General features: G+C 42.5%; 1 pseudogene; it reads left to right on the forward strand.

Annotated features, from left to right (window-relative positions):
• The first annotated feature begins 1,770 nt into the window (after nt 1–1,770).
• On the forward strand, nt 1,771–4,330 carry LOC149459066 (cytochrome b-c1 complex subunit 1, mitochondrial pseudogene; annotated as a pseudogene).
• The last annotated feature ends 9,977 nt before the right edge of the window (nt 4,331–14,307 follow it).

The raw sequence follows: 14,307 nt of genomic DNA on the forward strand, positions 1-14,307 counted from the left end.
CCCAATGTGGGGGGTGGAACCGGTTTGCATACGGTCAATGTCCGTTCCCATATCATGTAGGGAGAAGTGAGGAGGCCCTTTAAGTGTATACAGGGCCATAACTGTATGTAAGTTCTGTAGAGCAGAGGATGCCATCCTGGTGGATAAGAGGTATGTGTCGCAAAGTGTAAGTTCAACAGGCATTGATCAGTGCACGAAGAGGTAACTGGAACTTTCGTGGCAAAACTGTAAGAAAGAGTTCGTGGAATTGGCAAAATATAGGAACCTGGCGAAAACATGCGCCGGAAAGGTATTGCTGTGTGGGGATTCCAGACAATTAGATTTCGCGCCGCGGCTTCCTATGTGCAGGAGAGGCCGTCGGGCTGAGGATGGCTGTTGTGCCCCCTGTGGGGAGTCTCGGAGGAGTCGTCGGAGGCATCCGACCTCTACGGTTAGATTGAGCATGCCAATCCATAGCACTGTCCACCGATCCCGGGCCCTGAACTGGTGGCAATCTTATGGAGCTGTACCAGTCAGGTAGGTCAATCAGAGGTATGTCCAGGGAGGAACAAAACAATGGCAATTCTTCAGGGGATCTCAGGTTGCATGATTGTCCGTTAGCTTGTACAGAGAGGCAGAACGGGAACCTCCATCTATAAGTGATGTTACGTGATCGGAGCATGTCCAGAAGGGGACGTAATGCACGGCGTTGTTGTAGGGTAATGTTGGATAAGTCTTGAAACAGTTGTAAGTCTGCGCCTTCATATGAAAGATGCCTTCTGTCTCTAGCACATCTGAGGATATCCTCTTTGAGCGGGAAACTTACAAGGCAACAAATGACATCCCTGGGTGGGTCTGCGTCTCCCCTCCTAGGGCGGGTCGCTCTGTGTACACGTTCGATGTCGATTGGGGTTGCTGGCGGGCGACCAAGGAGGTCATTAAATATGGCCATTACCGCTTTGGGGATATCGTTAGTTTCCACTGATTCTGGGAGACCGCGGATTCTAATGTTATGTCTGCGGCCACGGTTGTCTAGATCCTCAACATGTCTGCAAAGTTCTCTGATAGTAGAAGTGTGCCTCACTGATTTTTGTCGTATGTCTAAAATGGCAGATTTGTTTTGCCTGGAGGTGGACTCCACCTGCTCCATTCGTGAGCCCATGGCCCTTATATCCTCCCTTAAATCTCCAAGGGCATTAGTGAGCGTGGCAGACAGGGTGGCCTTGATGTCTGCTGCCACTGCATGAAGATCCCTTAAGGACAGGGACTGGGATGCAGGATGGATGTCATGGTGAGGCACTGTGTCCGGAGCAGCCGACAAGGCAGAGCAGGAGGGAGCTGTTATATCAGAGGCAGCAGAGGGAGGGGGCGAGGGGGATGCAGAGGGAGAAGGAGATGACTGCGGCCTTTCCCTCTGCTGCTGGGAGCGGAAGAGCTCCTGTATATGCCGCCCCTGCGTTCCCTGGCTCCGTGGGGATCGTGATCGGGCACCGGTTGATGTCCGGTCCGACTTCCCCATAGTGAGACAGCACTCACTCACCCCGCTCCTCCGTAAGGCGGTGTAGAGGGATCCGGCCGGCGGGAGCTCTCTCTCTAAGCGGCCATCATCCAGCCGCGGCAGACCACGCCCCCAACTTTTGTTTTCTATGCATTGTTGGATAACGTTTACAAATAAGACTAACAACAAGTTTTGTATGTAGAAGTGGATCTCATATCCATAGAAAACTGCCATTCTCTATGCTGCCCTGCTCAGTCCTTTTGTTCTTTTCTGCTCCAGGGATAGAGGAAGAAATGGGTGTGACCAGGCTATATTGCAAAAACTTTTCCAAGCAGATTATTCCCATGAACTGCACTTTTAACCACCAGTAATTGGAGACAAGAGAAGAACAAAAGCAAGAGAAAAGTGAGCATTTTCTAAGCCAGTTCACCTACCTGTAACAAAAACGTAACGTCAATATTTCTCCTGGTAAAATAATATAAATATTGTACAACTCAAACATTAAAGCTTAAGTATTCCTTACTTTAATGCACACTGGATTAAACTACTATTGTGATTGTTGCTGCACCTACAACCACTTCACAACTATGCTACCATGCAAGGAAATGGGTAGACCATCACCATGCCACATCCCAAAAACAATATATATAAATTGTAGTTTGGAACTATCTTACCAAACAAGAAAGTGGGATTTTATTGGCACAACATAAGACAACTTCATAAAAATTAAAATAGTAATAGAATTTGCGCTGGTCAATATAACATCAAACATAAAACATACAAGCTGGCAGCACTATATTTTGATACTGTGAATATAAAAACATATATATATGGAGGTGCAGCGCTAAAATAGTCAAAACTAAATAAATAAATAAATAGTGTGAATGGTGAACAAATAAACACTAAAAAGTGATCAAAACAGTCCCAGTGCCAAATAGACACTATATAAATAATGTCCATCAATCAAATCCTGTGTCTCCAATGATTAAGAAATATCAAGTGTATCCAAATGCACCACGTGTTATCCCACTTAGTGCTCACAGGAGGCTTACTGGATAGTATTGACCATCATGTTATAGAATGGTCAATTATGGCACAGATATAGTCAAACAGCAGGCACTCCAAAACTCCTTCTTAGCCTCCAACCGTGTATGAAACAGCATTCCCACACTCCAAATGGGAAGATCATTGTTCTGTACATAGAAAGCAGGTACATGGAACAAGAAAAGTGCCCATAGTGTAAAATCCTGTTGATCCCTGATGATGTAATATCTGATGAAATGCTTCCCGTGGAGCTAGGGTATACATCACCACGCATGTGAGCTCACCCGCGGCCATCTTTGAAGTGGTACATGCTGTCTTTTACTCTTATACAATGCTGTACTGGATTGTTTATGATGTAGGTGCATTACTGTGGCTCAATAGATATTTATTTAAGGATTTTACACTATGGTCACTTTTCTTGTTCCATGTACCTGCATTCTATGTACATAACAACGATCTTCCCATTTGGAGTGCGGGAATGCTGTTTAATGCATGGTTGGAGGCTAAGAATGAGTTTTGGAGTAGTTGCTGTTTGATTATATCTGTGCCTTAATTGACCATTCTATAAAATGATGGTCAATACTATCCGGTAAGCCTCCTGTGAGCACTGAATGGAGTGACACATGGTGCATTTGGATACACTTGATATTTCTTAATCATTGGAGACACAGGATTTGATTGATGGACATTAATTATATAGTGTCTGTTTGGCACTGGGACCAATTTGATCACTTTTTAGTGTTTATTTGTTCACCATTCACAATATTTATTTATTTATTTTTGGCTATTTTAGCGTTCTGACCTCATAAAAATGTATATTTGTATTTCCATATACTTAAAAATTATTTCCATTGAGAAATTGAGAAAAGTGTGCAAGATGTGACTTTTGATTACCTGCATGCAACAGTCTATCAGGATACTCCTCTCAGGGAGTGTTCTTGAAATATCAGAAAATGCCAGGAGGCATTATAAGGCATGGTATATGGTGCTGGTCACAGCTAGAGGAGTTAATCCCAAGTTGTTTGAGCTCTTTCAGAGACACTTCAGCAGCCTATCCACAGAGTATGAGAAAGACGTTATTCCTTGGCTGACCTAGTGCAGGTTTACGGGAGGCACACTCTGTGCCAGCAATTATAGCTTACCTCTGGCTCACATTACTATTGCTATAGAAGGGCTTGGGTGGAAAAGCAATGATAAAGTTTTTTGTCTCTGGCCATAAACTATTATTAGCAGCTAAGACGTTATTTATCGTGGAGGCAAGAACCTGTCCAGCAGTGTGGGTTGGGCCACAGCAGAGTTCAACCTTTGCCAGAGCTACTACTCAGAAACCAGGCTGCTGAGAAATTACTTTGTGACCGAAAAACATAATATCAAGGATATGTTGTACATTGTTCAGGCAGAACGGATGGGTCTTTGCATTAGCACAACAGCCAGCAAACTGTTCCTGGCAAAGAAGGCACTGAAACATGCTCTAGTGGCCCAACTAGATGGCACAACCTGTGTGTGAGGATATCAGATGTCAGGTCTTGGCTTATAGCCAGTGCATTTCTCTGAAGGAATGGAAAGCCAGGATCTATGCCATTAGTGCTAAGACATTGAGAGACGTGCGCAAAGTACACATAAGACAGGTGTGCTGATGTGGCTGCAGTTGGTCCCATCGAGCAACTCCCTGACTACAACAATATCCGTAGTTGCTATGTAATGGCTGTTTCTAATCTCCAATCTTCCAATCCAGTTCATAGACATCTTTTTGGAAAAGGAGGTCTTGTCTGCAAAAATGCTGGTAATTATTGTGCAGCAAAACACTGAATGTCTGGGCTTCCTTTTCAGCAGATGTACAATACAGCCAGGAACGTCCATTTGTGTATTTTTTGACATGTGTGCAGTTTGTGACATTGCAGAATAACATGTAATTTAAAAGAAAAACAAGAAAAACAAAACATATATTTTTTAAATGCAAGCAGTTTAAGCACCTGAATTTGGCTTTGTATAAGTCTCTTGCAGGCTTTGTACAGCAGAGCTCAGAGTGTGAGAGGGAGAAATAGCACAAGAAACCATTAGGTTCTGCTGCAGTGCAAAGCGCATGCTGATAACAGAAGAGAGCAAAGTGACAGCAATTAGCTCAGATGTTTGATTTTCTGTTTTCATTGTCCAGTTAAGGGCTATGGGGGGGACACAAGACCATTAATTGCTACTGAACACCAGCAGAGAAAAATAAGATCTCATGTCCTGCCAAACAGAACTAGACTGTGTTGTGTGGCAGAGCTGTGTACATTTAAGGACTGGTTGGGGAGAAATACAAAATCTTTACCAAGTTACACTGCTTTTATATATGCATTGCAATTGTGCCCTTAGCTGTTTGCCTTGGGTTCTGCTTTAAAGGAAATCTGTGCATAAAGAAATAAGGAGCTACTACCCCCATTTCGAAAAAAAGGTTACCTTTAATGCTTTCACTGACGCTAATGTAAGGCTTACATTGGAAGTAGCAGTAGCATTTACACACATGCCTGGCTGCTACTGCAGTTGGGAATGTGTGTACATTTCTTAAGATAACTATCAGATTTCTTCTAGATGTGATTTGACTAGCTGTAAAGCCACCTGATCACTTCGACATGTGTAGTATTTTACTCTTCCTGGCTCACCCCTTTTGCCATGTATCCAAGATTCCACTGCCCCTCTTGGGCACCAGACATCCATGACTGGTGTCAGTGGGGAGAGTGGCGGATGATCAGTGAACATCCATTCACGAAAGCAATGAGCATTTCTTTACTATGATTTCAAAGCTGTCAACTCTCAGCTGCTGTGGCCATGAGAAGCTAACCAAGCATGAGCTGTGCACCATTAACCGTAATTCAGTGCAGGGGAGACATTAGGGGCCAGTAAACGGAATAGAACCTGTTACTTCCAATTTTAGCCCATTATGTGATAGCAATAAATTGAAGAAAAAAAAAACAAAAGCTGAAAAACTTAAACTTAAGCAAAACCATTCAAAAAATAGAATAAAATAAAAAAATAATATTAATAACAATAATATTTATATTGTTCATGTTGTTCCATAGCCTGGACTGCTGCACCTGCATCTCAAGATTTTACGTACTTCTCCTAGGAACTCCAGGGGTACTAGTACTCATCAACAAGAATAGTCTCCTGCGCATAAGTGTAGTAGCCTAGTAGGTGCTTGGAAGATCATAGGAAAAGTTACATATAGTCTTGCTGTCCTCTAGGACTGGGGGTGTCCCGTAGTAACTGATAGGAAACAGCAGAAAGAGAAGGCGCACCAGCCTAGTGCATTATCCAAAAAACATTTAATAGAAATCCATATAAAGGCTCTGAGGAAGAACGATATTCCTTCAAAACGCATCAGTCTTTAGGGACCCTGGTGTGGCCCCCCTGTGCTTGGGAAATTGTTTCATATGACCATGGAAGTGTGGCTTGATGAGCGTGTATTCTTCTATGCTTATGAGTAATTTTATTTTAAATTTTTGTTAAACGTTTTTTAGATAATACACTGGGCTGGTGTGCTCTGTCTCTTTCTGCTCTTTCATATTAGTACTCATGACAGAGAACACTTAACCTGGCCCGAAAGGCCTTTTACATCCTACTCACAGTCCATGTAGCAGCTGCGCCTCCAGATTTTGTACACTTCTCCTGGGAACTTGACAGAGAACACTTATCCTGGCCTAAAAGGGCTTTTACATCCCACTCCCAGTCCATTTTGTGTCAGGATGACTACAGATGGCTCTTCTAGATGTTATACTATCTCACCCTGATCTTCTGCCCTGTGCAGGGCCTTTGCAGTAGCTGACTATGGAAATTTTCTGTTTTTTTTGGATGCACTTGTTAATCGAAGAATTTTGCTGTGTCATATTCGTTGAACTGATTCTTTTTCGGAATCAGTTTCTGGAAGATTCCAATTTTTTTATGTATTATGTAATCAGATGGATTTGAATCGGAAGTATTCAATATTTTCGGATGCTAGTCCAACCCACGAAGAGAAATGAAAAGGCATGAGCTGATTGAACAATATCAACTGGCGTCATGTGCATCCAAATTAACGAATGAAATGAAATTCAGATCCATTTATTATCCGAATCTGAATTATCTAACAAATTTAAAAACTGAATTAATTTCCCAATGGGCCGAACTACTATTGCATCATGTGATGTCATCTGAATGAAACGAATGAAACAAATGCATTAGTTAGTTTCACTATAACTTTTTTTCAGATTCATTGACATTTGTTACTATGTCCATTGGGAGATTCGTATACATCCGAAATTTCCAAAAATGACATTTTGATCTGAAAAATGAATCATAACAAAACAAGAAGCACATGTCTTATCTGCATGGCTGTCCCATCTCACTAGGCTCCTCCCCTCTTAACATTTATATGAGCCCTGACTACTACATCGCTACAGGAAGACTTTGTCTAAAAGGCGACATAACACACAATTGCATAATTCCCAATTGCAGCACTATTTTTTGGACAGAGCCACATAGTGGCAGACTAGCTAATGACACTTGCTTACACACCTGTAATCTCTCATGCAGCAATCACATGTAAATGATTGGCCATGGACACAGACTGCCTGCTTCCAGGGCCGATCACTTGTCTGTGATCGCAGCATAAGAGATTACCTGTGGGAGATGGCAGCCCCCCCCCCCCCCCCCCCAATGCTTTCAATAGTACTGCCTCTTGCAGCAAATTGTGTGAATGCCCCACTGGGATTCTCACATGTAATCACAGTGTGGGTGCATTCGCAAGTGTGAATGAGCCTTAAAGCTGGCAGGGAGGATGCTTTACAACACCTTCTCACCTCATTCAGATCAGATTGCTCTTCAGAGATCAAAGCATGGGTGAAAAAGTCCTTCATAGCTCCACTCATCATCACAAGGACTACAGAGCTGCTCAGGCCACCAGAGTATGAAGGAAGGATGGAAGAGGATGACCTGCATTAGTACTGTTGCAGGTTCTTCCCAGACAAAGTGGACAGCATTATGATGTCAGTGACAATGCCTGGGGAAAGAGATAGTCATGGCCAGACCAGAGGTGTATTTGGTTTTCGTGCTGTCCTAGGCAAAACAAAAATCAACTCCCCACCACCACCACCACTACGGAGAGACCCTGACACTGACCAAAACCCCCCTCCCGCATGAAGAGAGCCTAACATTTTCCAACAACACCCCAGACCTCCCCCCACCCAAGAGAGCCTTCCATTACCACTGCCCCCATACACTGGCAACCCCACCCCGGCAATAGAGAGAAGAAACTCACCTTCACAGCCCTGGACATACCCAGAAACGAGAGTCAGGCTCTGCATACACCATCAAGAAGCTCATAACCTCTCTTAGATCCCACCTGGTCCCCAAGCTGCATGTTTCCCTTCTTCCATCCCTTCTTTCGGGAGGGTGGCACTGCCCCCCTGAAAAATGCTGCTGCCCCCCCTGAAAAATTCCACCCTAGGCAAATGCCTTGTTTGCCTTGTGGTAAATACACCCCTGGGCCAGACTGGGACTGAGAAGGGAATTTTGTAGGGGTGACAACATTTTAGATGCACAAGGGCACAGCAATGTAGTCCTTGAGGGCTTCAAAGCTGAATAGGGTGATGATGCTGTAATGATTTCCCTGCAGAGAAATATGCCTCCTCACCCTGTTGGAGAAAGTCCCATGCACTAGTAGCAGGTATTAATAAACAGATAGAAGGTGCAAATTCCATTTAAAATTTAGCTGTTTCCTTACTTTCATTGTATTGGTTCAGAGTTATTTATTATAACATTGGTAATAGTTCTACGTTTAGAGGGGAACAGAAGGTTGTTTGAAGTTTTGGTCCTTATCAGAAACCAGCTGTGCTGAGACAGACTGGTTGATGAGGAATATGCTGCTATAGATACTCATGGAACTAAATAAGAAAGTCAAAAGTAAAGGCTAAAAATCAGCGACCAGTAAGTGAAGATACACTTAAGAACCCCTTGAACATCAAAGCAATCTAACATGAGTAGAATGAGCCCTAAATTGAAAAGGCAAAATAAAGCTATACATATAATTTAGTGTATTTTACAGCTTAGCATTTACTGGGTATACAGCAGATTTTCACCTTTGTCAATGATGTGTTTGTACTGTGCTATGATGCTCGGTGAGAGGAATCAATACCCCTCGCTGCAATCATTAAATGTTCAGTTTAATATCTGATACTGAAGACATTTGAACACTTGGTGCATAATCATTTCAGCAAGTCAGGCAGCATAAGTGGAATCTGAATACTATGTTTTCTTTGTTTCCTTCTTGCATAGCAGCAGTGGCCTGAACACAGTACAGCAGCCAGTCTTTTATTGGTCCAATTATTTGATTTCTAACTCTCATATATTAGATTTAGAGTTAGCCGTAAACTATAGGCTAAGCAATATGATAGGAACCCTCTGTGGTACAATAACCAGACCCTCAGGAAAATAAATGCTGTAACATATGAGGGGGAATTGCAACATTCACAAACATGTATACACAAGGTCTTACATGCGTTGATATTTGTATGAGGCTTACCACAATAAAATTTCCTTTGCACAGTTTCCTTTTTACAGTTTTTAAAAATTTATGTACATAGAGGACGTTTTATTTGCTTACTAGGTATCCAGGATCTGCTTCCTACTTAGCAGCCCTACGCAATGGTTGTGCTTTACTGCTGCACCCAACGATATACAGGTGAAACTCGAAAAATTTGAATGTCATGCAAAAGTTCATTTATTTCAGTAATGCAACTTAAAAGGTGAAACTAATATATGAGATAGACTCATTACATGCAAAGCAAGATAGTTCAAGCCATGATTTGTCATACTTGTGATGATTATGGCTTACAGCTCATGAAAACCCCAAATCCACAATCTTAGAAAATTAGAATATTACATGCAATCAATAAAACAAGGATAGTACATAGAACAATATCGGACCTATGAAAAGAATAAGCATGCATATGTACTCAGTACTTGGTTTGGGCCCCTTTTGCAGCAATTACTGCCTCAATGCGGAGTGGCATGGAAGCTATCAGCCTGTGGCACTGCTGAGGTGTTATGGAAGACCAGGATGCTTCAATAGCGGCCTTCAGCTCTTCTGCATTTTTTGGTCTCATGTCTCTCATCTTTCTCTTGGCAATGCCCCATAGATTCTCTATGGGGTTCAGGTCAGGCGAGTTTGCTGGCCAATCAAGCACAGTAATCTCACAGTCATTGAACCAGATTTTGGTGCTTTTGGCAGTGTGGGCAGGTGCCAAGTCCTGCTGGAAAATGAAGTCAGCATCCCCATAAAGCTTGTCTCCTGGTAGATGGCTGCATTGACCCTGGACTTAATGAAGCACAGTGGACCAACACCAGCAGATGACATGGCTCCCCAAATCAACACACACTGTGGAAACTTCACACTGGACTTCAAGCATCTTGCAGTGTGTGCCTCTCCATTCTTCCTCCATACTCTGGGTCCTTGGTTTCCAAAGGAGATGCAAACATTGCTCAGAAAAGAGGACTTTGGACCACTGAGCAACAGACCAGGTCTGTTTTTCTTTAGCCCAGGTAAGACGCTTCTGACGTTGTTTGTTCAGGAGGGGCTTGACAAGAGGAATATGACATTTGAAGCCCGTGTCCAGGATCCGTCTGTGTGTTGTGGCTCTTGATGCACTGACTCCAGCCTCAGTCCACTCCTTGTGAAAGACTCCAACACTTTTGAATGGCCTTTTCCTGACAATCCTCTCCAGGCTGCGGTCATCCCTGCTGCTTGTGCACCTTTTTCTTCCACACTTTTCCCTTCCACGTAACTTTCTATTAATGTGCTTTGATATAGCACTTTGGCAACATCCAACTTCTTTTGCAATTACCTTTTGAGGCTTTCCCTCCTTATGGAGGGTGTCAATGATGGTTTTCTGCACAACTGTCAGGTCAGCAGTCTTTTCCATGATTGTGATTCCTACTGAACCAGACTGAGAGACCATTTAAAGGCAGGTGGGACATTTTGAGCCTAGAATATTGCACCTTTTCACAATATTCTAATTTTCTGAGATCGAGGATTTGGGGTTTTCATGAGCTGTAAGCCATAATCATCACAATTATGACAAATCACGGCTTGAACTATCTGGCTTTGCATGTAATGAGTCTATCTCATATATTAGTTTCACCTTTTAAGTTGCATTACTGAAATAAATTAACTTTTGCACAATATTCTAATTTTTTCGAGTTTCACCTGTAGGTCTGTGAGTCGACCGACTCATTGACACAAATGCATTCTCTGTGTGGCTTATATATCTCATTAGTTTTTTAGGGAAGGTCATTTTATTGTCACACATAAGTAAAAATTCTGGAATAATAATTGAAAACATATTTACTAGTATAAATATACTGTACTTTTTCCTTAACTATTTAATCCCCAAAAGGTTTTCTCCCTTTTCCTGACCAGGCCATGTTTTGCTTTTCAGAGGTGCACTATTTTAACTGGTAATTGCGTGGTCATGCAATGCTTGTACCCAAACAAAATTTATGTCCTTTTCACACAAGTAGAAATATCTTTCGGTGGTATTTGACCACTACTAGATTGTAAGCTTGAAAGAGCAGGGCCCTCGAACCCCTCGTGCATTGTATTGTTACTGTCTTGTCTCATGTTATGTCCCCTTTGCTATTGTACAGTGCTGAGCATACCCTTTGGCGCTATATAAATACTGTATAATAATAATAATAATACTGGGGTTTTTTTATTGTTTGCGAAAAAATGTCAATGTTCTGTTATAAAAAAACATCTAACAACTCAAATTTAGTCATAATTTGTATAAACATATTCTACCAGAAGTCTTTGGTTAAAAAAAATCCCAATATGTGCATATTAATTGGTTTGTGTGAAAGTTATAGCGTCTACAAACTATGGTATATACTCTATATTGGAGCTTTTACTTTCTGACTGCCTATCACATTTATTGAGATGTTAAAATGCCAGGGCAATACAAAACTCCCCCAAATGGTCCCTTTTTGGAAAGTAGACACCCCAAGAAATTTCCTGAGAGGCATGTTGAGTCCATGGAAGATTTTATTTTTTGCCACAAATTTTTGGAAAATTACATATTTTTTTTTTTACACAAAGTTGTCACTTAAATAATATATTGCTCACACATGCTATGGGTATTTGTGGAATAACATCCCAAAACACATTCTTCTATTTCTCCCAAGTATGGGGGTACCACATGTGAGAGAATTTTTGTCAGCCTAGCCACAATACAAGCCCCCAAAATCCAATGACCACCCTTAGGCTTCCAAAAGGGCATATTTCCCCATGTCATTTCCTCACCACATATCACAGTTTCAGAGGCCTTAAAATGCCAGGATAGTACAACCCCCCCCCCCAAAACAAAACCAATTTTTGAAAAGTAGACACCCCACGGCATTTGATAAGAGGCATGGTAAGTATTTTGCAAATATTTTTTGTCAGAAGATTTTGAAAAGGAAAGAAAAAATAAATTTTTGTTTTCTCTTTTCATTTTCCAAAAACTTTTCTCAACAAATGAGATCTGCAAAATACTAACCATGCCCCTTAGCAAATACCTTGGAGTGTCTACTTTCCAAAAGGGGTCATTTCGGGGTTGCATCTACTATCCTGGCATTTCAGGGCCAACATTAGAAGCTTATGCCACAGACCACCCACTCTGCTAACCACTTGAAAGACCTAGCATTTTCTGACACTTTTTGTTTACATGGAAAAAACTGTGTTTTTGCTAGAAAATTACTTTGAACCCCCAAACATTATATATCTTTTAAAGGAGAAGCCCTAGAGAGTAAAACAGTGGGTGTTGCAATTTTTTATGTCACACAGTATTTGTGCAGCTATTTTTCAAACCAATTTTTTTTGGGAAAAATACAAACTGTAGCTGCTGACTTTTAATAAACATAAACTCACCTGTCCCAGGGTCCTCCAATGTGCTCATCCGTGCCGTCCCTTCTCTCCCCGGCCTGGCATCTCAGCTGTGGGCACTAGGCTGTGACAGCTTGTGGCGTCACAGCTGGGTGCCCACTGCACATGCGTGAGTCATGCTGTGCATGCTGATTGGTCCACTGGTCTTCTGGGACAAGTGAAGGAGGAAGGAGGGGGGCAACTTTCGGCTCACTTTGCCATGGCGAGCCATAAGTGAGAGCAGGTACCTACCAAAACCAGGTATCCTCCCCCCCTCCCCCCAAAGTCCAAAATATGGCAGTGGAGCGGGAAGACGCAAACAAGCGGAGCTTCCACTGTTGGGTAGAACTCCAATTTAAAGGCTGTTTTTTTTTTGTTTTTATTTATAACAAACATGTTATACCTGCCAGCTCTGTGCAATGGTTTTGCATAGAGCAGCCCCTGGTCCTTCTCTTCTTGGTTCCCCCACTGGAGCTCCTGGCCCCTACCCCATGCAGAGTTCCCCCATAGCAAGCCACATTTCTATGCTAATGACACACAAATCTATCTCTCTACTCCTCAGCTCACCCCATCAGTTTCCTCACATATCACCGATTTACTAACAGACATATCAGACTGGATGTCACACCACTTCCTAAAACTCTATCTATCCAAAAGTGAGCTCATAATATTTCCTTCCCCACGTGCCTCTTCCCCTGATTTCTCGGTCAGGATAAATAGCACCACTATTAACCCATCCCCGCATGCCAGGGTGCTAGGAGTAACCCTGGATTCTGAACTATCTTTTCAGGTCCACATCCAATGCCTGTCCAAATAATGCCTCCACAACCTCTGAAACATCCCCAGAATATGCCCCTTTTTAACCAATGATACCACAAAGCTCCTAATTCACTCCCTGGATCTCTCGTCTTGACTACTGAAACTCCCGCCTCATTGGCTTACCTTTACATAGGCTATCCCCCCTCCAGTCCATCACGAATACTGCTGCCAGGCTCATCCACATTACCAACTGTTCAGTGTCTGCTACCCCTCTCTGCCAATCCCTTCACTGGCTTCAACTCACCCAATGAATAAAATTCAAAATACTAACAACAGCTTACAAAGCCATCCACAACTCTGCCTCTGCTACATCACCAACCTGGTCTCAAAATATCAACCAAACCGCTCTCTTCGATGCTCCCAAGACCTTCTGCTCTCTAGTTCCCATGTCACCTCCTCCCATGCTCGCCTACAGGATTTCTCCTGAACGTCTCCCATCCTATGGAACTCCCTACCCCAATCTGTCCAGCTATCTCCTAATCTAGCCACCTTTAAACGATCCCTGAAAACCTCTTTAAAGAAGCCTATCCTGCTTCTAACTAGTAAACTGCCTTTTATTCCCTCCATCAGCTCACCCCCTACAGCTATTACCTTTTGTATCACACAACCCTTTCTCCTAGATTGTAAGCTTTAACGAGCAGGGCGCTCTGTTTCCTCTTGTACCAAATTGTATTGTAACTGTAATGTCTACCTTCATTTTTTAAAGTGCTGTGCAAACTGTTGGCACTATATAAATCCTGTATAATAATAATAATAACTTGCTATGGGGGCACTTTTGTGTTCTCGCTCTCTTTGTCTCTCCTCACTGTGCTGTGTCTCAACCAATGAGGAGAGAGAGAACAGGGAGAGGTGCTGCTCCATGCTGTATCAAGATCAGGCTTAGGTAAGTATTGGGGGGGGGGGGCTGTGGGGGAAGCAGCACACAGAAGGTTTTTTACCTTCATGCATTCTGTGATTTGTGATTAGGTTTACATTTACTTTAAGGATTATTTACACCTGCGCATTCTGGGAACTCCCAAAAAATGTATGAAAAGAATGCATCTTGCTTGTGATG

The sequence above is a fragment of the Staurois parvus genome, unplaced genomic scaffold (assembly GCF_062004578.1).
Source record: "Staurois parvus isolate SC_StPar_1 unplaced genomic scaffold, SC_StPar_1.0 ptg000276l, whole genome shotgun sequence".
NCBI lineage: Eukaryota > Metazoa > Chordata > Amphibia > Anura > Ranidae > Staurois > Staurois parvus.